This window comes from Lepisosteus platostomus, chromosome 28 (genome assembly GCF_059453375.1).
Source record: "Lepisosteus platostomus isolate fLepPlt1 chromosome 28, fLepPlt1.hap1, whole genome shotgun sequence".
NCBI classification, from domain to species: domain Eukaryota; kingdom Metazoa; phylum Chordata; class Actinopteri; order Semionotiformes; family Lepisosteidae; genus Lepisosteus; species Lepisosteus platostomus.
In genome coordinates, this window is record NC_142638.1 from 6990932 (window position 1) to 7000513 (window position 9582).

Sequence of the window (9582 nt, forward strand, 5' to 3'; positions counted from 1 at the left end):
CGCCCCCCTGCCGAGCAGTCGACCGGGCCCTGTGTTCATCGCCATGGTGGTTAATCGGTCAGCGGAGGGGTGGGTTCTCACGACTTCTGCGCTGAGGTCGGGCAGGGTGGGTAGTCGTCCGGGAAGCCCTGGACAGGACGTGCGCTGACTGCCCCTGTCTTTGTCACCGAAACGCCACACAGAGCTCTCAGGCTGGGGGATCACTTTGATCTCCTGCACATTTCGTTGGGGGTTCACCAATCCGGCGGCAGGACGGCCTAAATAAACTTCGGATAATGTGCAACACAGGACTCAACAAGTCTATATGTATTAATACAATGAACACATTGATTGTCGAACAGGAGAGGAATTGCCCATGTCAGTCTGGAAGTAAATTATTTTTTAATTATTTTTTACATTTACAGGTTTTTTAGAGGTCATGTTACCTGCAGGAGTATTGCTCAAGCCTTAGGAATTTTAATTTAAAAAAAAAATTGCAGAAGTGGTGTACTGAGCTTTAGGGAGATTGATTTGCAGCATGCTAGCAGAGAACAACATCAGCCAAAATGCATATTATATCAAAATGCAGCTTTTCTGCCCAAGTGATGCTGCATGAGGTCACACACATAAAAGGCGTTTGTCGACATAATTCACATACTTGCATGCAAAGTGGAATTCCTAGATAACCTGCTAATTGTGGATGCAATAAAAATGTCACCATCCGTCTCCATTTGTAGGGAATAAATGCAATGCCCTGGTTTCTTATAGCAAGGCATCTGGATGAATGTTGATGATAGCAGAGTTGTTTCCTGAGGGGGGGGGTCTGTTTCTTGGTGTATGTAACTTTGTGGAATCAGTGTTAGCTCCAGTTCACAGGAGAGGGAGGTGGGAGTTCTGTCGTGGGCTGTTTTAATTTTGCTGTGCCTCACCTGGGGTTCATCTTTAGTCCCCCTTAGACCCCAGTGTTTGGCCCTGCTGTACCTACACAGGTGTGAATGGAGGCAGTGGCCAGTGAGACCTGCAGGATCTGTGGCCTGCCTGATGTTTCCACTCTTCGACAGACACGGGGCTGAAAGCGTTTGGCGGGTGTGTTTGAACTACACTGGGTTACTTCGACAATTTTTAGAAAGCCTGTTGCAACATGTGTCATTACTATTGTAAGTGTGTCGATTTCCAGTCCCAGGACTCTTGCCCAGCCATTTTGCCCCATTCCCCACCCAGCCCAGGGTAAAAGCAGCATCCTTAAAAGCTAAGGAGCTCCTATTCTCTCACTTGTTCTTTCCTTCTGAGCCTGGAAGATGTTTTTTTGCCATTTCTGTTGTTACTTCAGTGTTGCAAATTCTCATCACTCAAAGTGTAATATTAATGTAAAAAAATGTATTTATGGCTAGTTTTAGTTTGATTATTGTTTACGTTTTGGGTGTACAGATCACCTGGTTTGAACAGCGTTCTCCTTTCAGCAAAGAAGCTAACTCTTTGGCTAAAAATTTAATTCCTGTCGCAAGCTTGTCTTTTCATCCCTGCCCCTCTCGTTTCATGAGCTCTAGACCTCAAGCTGTGCTGATCAATCGGTCTGCTCACTTCGGGCTTCTCTGTGTGTGAGGGAAGGGAAACACTTTGTTAAAGATCCTCCACAGGCCCTGGAAAATACTGAAATTGAGAAGCGGCCAGTACAGATTTTAGGATGCTGACCCTGGGTTTCAAAAGGACTTGGCGGGAGTCACTGTGCAACTTTTGGTCAAAAGCTTTGCTGCTTCTGCTAGGATTGACGGTCCCTAATCACAGAAATGATTGCATTTGTATTGATACTGAGTGTATATTTTTAGGTGTTCTAGAAAGCAATAAGAAGGGCTGAAGACTGGCAGTCGCTGAAGATCACGTTAAACTGGCTTCCTGGTCAGCAGGACACCACACAAGGGGGCGGGGAAGGGCTGTTTATCGGAGGTCACAACAGGAGTCTTTTCCTTTCTTTTCTACCTTTGTCTTGTAGATCAAAGGGGATGCACAGCACAGACACTGATGCGATCGATCCGAGTCTCCTTGCTGGTGCAATCAGGAACTTCAGTGCTTCAGAGTTTTTCCAATTCCACAGATTTCCCCATGGTCAAAGGGGAATAATCCTACCAGTCGCTTCAGAAGTATACTGTTTCTGTAATAGCTGAAATTAGTTCGACTTGCAACGTATAGTTCAAAAGAAAAGGCATAAATTCCGTCTGCAACAGATAGTGTTCGCATTTTTGAAAATTAGATCTGACAAGTTCAGATAGATTGTATGCAGCAACCAAAAGTGTTGATTTTATGTGCGTCCAAACACAGAAATTGAATCAGTTTTTTCTTTACACTGTACATCTAAAATTATTTCAGGACTGTAGAGGCTTATCTGATGGCTGTATAGTGTCTGTTAGTGTTTTTTGCTTCTTTTGCTTCTTTTGGTATTTTAGTTATACCAATTAACCTGTGGTGAATTTGTCTATTTTGTGTAATTGGTGATTTTCAATACATAGTGTTTCTACAGTATGAGTGTTACTCACCTCAATGTGTTTGCAGGCTGTGTGGGAAGAATTACAAGTCTGGTTTATTACATTTGAATAAACTACCTCGTCATCAATATGACCTGTCAGGTTTGAGATCCAGGTAAATGTACTTTATTATTTTAGTTATGATAGCCTTTTCGAAATGTTAGGTCAGTGGGGAATCATTTATGCTGCAATTAACTTAATGACAGCGTGCAATCAGGCACTGGCTTTGAATCGGTGGGCCACAGGATGTTTCTGTATTGGAATGGGCATCACCGAATGAACTGGAAGAAAAAGGCTTATCACGTTGGGGTCAGTGGCCTTTGGGATGTATTTCGTTGAAGATGTACTGTAGCACAGTTATGCAGAAGTACAGTCTTAAGGCTCTGTATTTTTTGTGGGTGTTAAATAGGCATTATTTCCCATGAAGTCTGCAGAATTGTCTCTGATACTACTGTCCCAGGTCCAAGGGGGTCTGTTTGCACAGCACTGTAGGTGTTGTTCATGACGTTTTATTTTACAGCACACAAAGCACATGTCAGAAACTGGTCTGGAGGCGTTATATCTGTGATGAGAAAGGATGCTGCTTTTTTTCTTAAGAACACAACTAAACTAGTTATCTCAACGTGTCTTTGATGGCTGTGGGTGTCAATTGCTCCTTTTACATTTTAAATCAAAATGTTGGATTTTCTGCAGAAAGGTACTGTGGTGCTCAAATCCAGTCCCTCTACACCCTATGCACTTAGGTGATCTTCCAAGAAGGGAGAAAGTGAACAACTAGGAGATAACTGCGTAGATATTGGATTCCACAAATATGCAATATTACATACTTTCATGTCACTTTAATCAAACACGTAATGTAAGATGTTTGTGTGTAACTTAAATTGTAACTGAACACTCCTGGAATGCTTTACAACATTTCCACGTGTCGCTTAAAACGATACAGGATTGTGCAACTGGAGCTGTCGTACATCAGTGGGCAAGTCAAGGGACTGCACACTCCTGAAGTCTTGGCCAGCGGTAATCATTTCTAGTGTCGACAGGGGCGCGGTGATGCAGAAGACATTTGTGTATAACAAACCAATGCCTTAACACTGCACTTTTTTTAAACATAATTTTATTGTGTTTTTCCACCTCTCCATGTACAAGCCCACCCACGAAAAACGACAAGTTGCAGGGGTTTCTTAAGCATTTTCGGAAACATGTGCTCGTGCATCTCTCCCTGCAGAATCTTGTACTGTACAGTATGTGAAAGTTTATACCACAGGTACAAAAATATCCCCATTCAATCCAATCATATTACAATGAAAACATACGGCTACATATAACATACACAGGTGAGCTTAGAGACATTGCTGTGACTTAGAGGAGTCTAAGTTATTTTTTCTTTGAAGTGTACGGTCCAGACAACATCGGTATGACTTGTCCTCGACTACGCTGGAAAAGGCAGGTCTAATTTTGTGGCACGTGCATACAGTGCACCCCCGCGGCGATTCAGACATGCAGTGTTTGCACCTCGGAGGCTGGTGCGCTCCGTCCCGTGTGGATCCGGAGCAGGAGCTCCGTGGGTGCCGAGCGATGGGCTGGAAGTGGTACGCGGTGGGGCGGGGTGGGGTTGAGGGAAGATGGGAGAAAAAAAAAAGAGCAAGGGCGCTGGGCTGGAAGTGGGAAGAAAGGGGGCTGAGTGAGAGAGGGGCCGAGTGTGTGTGTGTGTGTGTGCGTGCGCGTGCGGAGGCGGTGGACCCCTGCGGTGCCGGTTTCTACGGCGACCCGAAGACAGCTCTAACCAGGCCGGGCCTTTTTCACAGGCTGTCCCCCCACCCCGACACACACACACACACACTGCCCCCCGCCCCCATAGCCCCAAAGGGAATGTCCCAGTGACAAAAGGGGACATGTGTTCAATCCCTCTCCTCCTCCCGCCCCCTCCCACTCAATACGCGGCCCGGCCTGAGACAGGCACCTAATAAAACCAGGATTAGGAGGGCGTCTACACAGCACTGTAGCAGAAAAGTTTCGAACTAACCCCCCCCCCCCCAACCACCACCGCCGCCGCCACCGCCTTTCAGTTTTTTTCTTTTCCTTTCTTTCTTCTTCTGCTTCTTCTTCTCCAAACTCTCATTCTTTAAACACTTGGTACAAAGGGATCTCAAGGAATTACACATTTTGTTGGGCAAATCAGCCAGCACTCAACTCAAACACCACCCCCCCCCCACCACCATTACTGCAGCACCATCTCTGATGAAGCGAGGTGCCCCTGGTGGAAATGAAGAGGAGTGCGGTTAAACAGCCTGAGTTCATGAGCATATAGACACAGCTCCTAGCCTTTTATTACACCCCTGTATTGTTTCTTTATTTTTTTCATCCGTGTGTTGGGGAGGGGGGGGGGGGGTATTTGTATGGGTTGTGAAACGGGAACAAGTCTGGTGTCATTGTCCAGGGGGCGTTTGGAGAGGAGAAAGCAGCACACATGACGACACAGACGTTTCTGGCTTGGCATCTGGCCTCTGGGAGTGTTGGTGATCAACAAGGAGAGGGACTGGGTGCTATTTCAGTAGGTCTCTTGCACAGGCCTCACATAGGTCATGCACAGGGTGCTGGAGGTGTCACATTAGTATTGTTGAAATGCTGCTCCAGTAGTCCATCCATCCATTTTCTAACCACTCAGTCCAATTCAGGGTGACGGGGGAGCTGGAGCCTGTCCCGGCCAGCAGCTGTATTACTACCTTGTAGACTGACCTCAGGAGCTAGACCAGATTGGGTCTGATCTTCACTTGGATGGAGATCACTAAGGAACTCCAAGTTGCCGCTAAAAAGTGGTGTTAGTAGACCAATAGGTGGTGACCAAATTTGCAAACCGATGTCCAAGCATGGTGAGTGGAGACATAGTGATATTGGAGCTGCTGTCCTTTGGATGAGACATTAAATTGAGGTAATTGCAGAGCCCATGGTATGGTTCATGGGGATATTAAACCTGGAGTCTGAGCTTAATTCCTCTGGTCTTGCACAGTTTGGTTTTCTTGCAGTTCCATCTCAATTGAATGGTGAAACTTCTCACTCTTCCAGCAGATCTGCTATCTTGTGGGGCTGCTGGTACATAATGGGTTCAATATGTCACCCAGCTGGCTGCTGATGTGGAAATCCTCCCACAGTATATGTAAAGGGCTTTGGTTGGAATGCACTATAGTAATGCAAGGAATTATTTCAGTTGTTTGAATGCCGATGGACCACTTATGGCTCTGCAAACGGTTTCCCCGCTGTCTTTGTGCTTGCATCATTCGGTGCTTGTCTAGGCATGACTGAACCAGCTGTCCCCGCAGCCAGTGAGACAGTCCTGACGGGTCCGTGCTGCAAACTCATTGTCACTCAGAAACGTCACTGCCTTGCGATGAGGCGTGCACAGCCCTTTCCCAGCTGGGATTCCACACTGCCGGCCCCTCGGGCATCCCCTGGCCCTTCGTCACACAGCACACCCTGACAGCAGTCAAGCCCTCTGTGCTGCAAGGGCCAGGCCCCTAGCATGGGAAGACAATGGTGCCACTGGGAAGGCTGGGGAGTGGTGTCATCACAAAGGTCTCACCTTCCACGGCATCTGACTTCTGACATTTCTGCACATGAGCGGTTGAACGGAAACACTTCAAAGCCCCAGAAGCCAGCCTCCTGTGCCGACAAACTCTTTCACTCTTTCTGCTTCTTTCTTTAACCAGGAGCACCGTCAATTTTCATCCTTCTAAAGACTAAAAAGTTTCAAACCATAAACCTGTTTTAACTACCTGCTTGGACAAGAACATCCATCCATTTTTAATGGATACCCAATGGCCTTGGCCTTTTGGGTCAAGAACGTTGTATATCAGTAGCAGTAGGGGTGGTAGTAGAGGTAGTAGTGGAACTGCTCAGTCAGTCTTGTGTTCCAATATAAAAAAAATAATATAAAAATATGGTTCTTTCAGATCAGGAGATTCAAATTACAAACACACTGATCTATGACAGCCAGTCCTGCCAGGGTCTTAAGATTCCCTACAGTATTTCATCTGGGTCCTGGATGGAAATCCAGCTGTTAAATGTGACTGCAGCTGCTGGGACTGTTGTCTTAATCCAGCCCCCAGAAAGCTTGTGGTCTAGTTAAAGGGCTCCTGTTGTACATTTCCTCTCACAATAAAGGTTTACAGTGATACAGGCTGGTAACGGGTATTAAGTCATGCAGGGCAGGGAATTGAGAGCCTTGTGAAAAAAGTATGGAGGTGAATTTAATTTAATATAATCAGTATTTCTCCCAGATTAAATGTTCGAATTTCAGATCTGGAAGAGCTTGGTAAACGTTACAAAAGGCACTCTTTGGTAACATGTATTTTTGGTAATTGGAGTGACCGTAGTCATTCCTTCTTGGGGCAGCTCATCTGTAGGAGCTGCCCAGTGAATCAGCAACTAAAGGATTTTATGATGATAGAGACCAGTAGTTCCCAATCCTGGTCCTGGTGACCCACACACAGGTAGGTTTTCATACCTTTCCACCTTAATTAGATAATTGAAGCCTTAATTGGTCTATGAAGTTGCTTCATTGGAATATGTGCATTTTGCGTCCAGTCACAAGTCTGGGATTTTACTTCACCTACAAAATACAACAGTTAAAGCTTCAAGAGGTTTAAGAGCTGGGAACAAACAGTTCACATGAATCTTATTATTAAGTCAAGTGAAGGGTTTGATTGTGCAACTGAGGGCTTGGCTGGAAAAAACCTGGTGTGTGGGTCACTAGGAGCAGGATTGGGAACAGCTGATATTGACACACCAGCAGAATTCTGCAGAGATGTTCCTATGTCCCCCTTTGTTGTATGCATGTCAGTATGGTTGAGAACTGCTGGTAAGTGGGCAGTGTTCACCACCTTGCCAGTCTAGACAGCTAGACCTTTTTTTTTGGCAGGCACATTCTGCGTCCAGCGAGCCTTATTAAACCGCACTTTAGTCTGTCAATAAAGAGCTGGGCTGAAGGGATATCCTTGAGCTGCTCGGCTGAGAAGATGAATTGACGGCACTCGTAAACAGGCCGGGCTGGAGAGGGGACGACGGACTTCATTCTCTGAAGCAGGAGAGTCAACAACCGCCCCCATCCTAGCCCCGGAGTCTCGCCCAATCCGGAGAGCTCGCAAACACAGAGACACAAAGCCAGGAGGGCCCCTTCTAACTCCCACTCAATCATGATGGGAACAATGGGGGAAGCTCCCCCCCTCCCCGCACACACACACAGACAGGGGAAGCTCCTCTTTTCTTGGCACTCTTTGGTGTTTTAATCCCCAGCTTCCTCCTCTGCTATAATGGACTCCCTGAGATGGCCTTTTGCAGTCAGGGCAGCTCCAGGCCAGTGCGGGTCACAAGTCCATGCCTCTCCTGCTCCGCCCTCAGTCCTCCTCCCTCCTCCCTCCTCCCTGCTCCACATGCTCACACCCTGCCCTTCTCGCCCTCTCCATCAGCAGCTCAGTTTCTGTCGACGCCACGCTTTGTACTCGTTTTTATTTTCTGTTTGAAATTACTGTCGTAACTGGGGCCACGCTGGACAGCATGTGATCATTTACCATTTTCTCGGGTCTCCTGAAAGCCTATAAAACCACTTGTCTAAAGGGACTGTAGTCCAGGACATTTCTGGCTCTAGCCTGGGCTGTGCCATCCATAAGTTGTGATCGGATTCTCCAAAGGATGACATACAAAGAGCTGGGGTATCCTCAGTAGTGCAACAGCAGCTACTCTGCCTCTCCAGCTAAGGGTCAGCTCTCAGAGATTTTAGTGAGAGCTAAATAACTCTGACCAAAGACCGTCTCTCCTGTGAGGGGCCTGGCAGATCTGAAAGTTTCTAAGAAACGTAAACGACTGACAGGTGCACGCTCTCGGACAGAAAGCACGCACTTCATTCACATGCCCCATGCCTCACCTACACCAGTGCCACAAGGCAGCTTGGAGCGGATTGACACTTGACGATCCCAGATGGGGGAGGCACATAACCTTCTTCATCCCAGTGATGAATCTCAAGCATGGCCTGGGAGCAGAGCCTTGGCAATAGCTCTTGCTGATCTGTCTCTAGCCAGTGCTGTCCTCCTCCTCTCTCTTCTCCTGTGCTGCTCAGTAACTCCATATCTCGAGACAGTGATCAGATCAGGAAGAACTGTATTTTTAAATGTAAGGAAATACACTTACGTTTTGCCAGCTGCGCTGGAGTGCATGTTCTTCCAGTCAATGTCTTCCTTTTATAAGCTTTCAAAGCACCCTGTCTTGATTTGGATGTGATCCACTGTTCCTATTAATTATTATTAATAATAATAATACCTTGCTTTTATGCTTTTAAAAGATCCCACAGCTCTGATCTAGGAGGGAGAGCACCTCATTCTGGTCCACCAACAGCAATTACAGCAGCAACCTGGTTTTCCTTGGAGTTCTCCATCCCAGTAGTGCCAAGTCCAGCCTTGCTTAGCTTCTGAGATCTGATCAGACCAGGTAATTAAGTGGAAACACTGCTGCTTAGGGACTGTGAAGGCGAAGCTGCAAAGGTGCCAGAAACTGTAGTGTGGGTTTCTACAATCCTGAGAGCCCTGGTCCTGTAAGCTTCATAGATCACTTTAAACAACTGCCCCAGCCTGGTGCCAAAAGGTTTAAATTAAATGTCTAATGTTTTTTTTTTTTCTGGACCTATAGTGGGAGTACAGTAGATTTGAATGAGTTGCTGAGGACGATAGAGAATAAGTTGCCTGAAATGAATTGAGGCTCTGTAATCATAGTTTTGTCAACATGAGTACTTCTGGGTCCTCATACAGTCACTTGTCGCCCTGACAAGTCAAGAGAGAAACAAAAAAAACTAACCATGTTTTAACTCAAACCTCCCTATTTGTCTACTGAAGAAAATGCAGAAACTTGGAATTATTATTTTTCATTTTATAACAGCCTTTACTGGAATATAAAAACTGCTCTGCTGAGCAGGACATTTTATTATTTTGAATTCTAAACTGATAGAAATTACTATGTTTAGAATTAATAATAATTGCATTCGTATAAACGTCTTCAAGACTCGTGCCGATTAAGCAGGGGCACCGCACGTTAGAAGTGA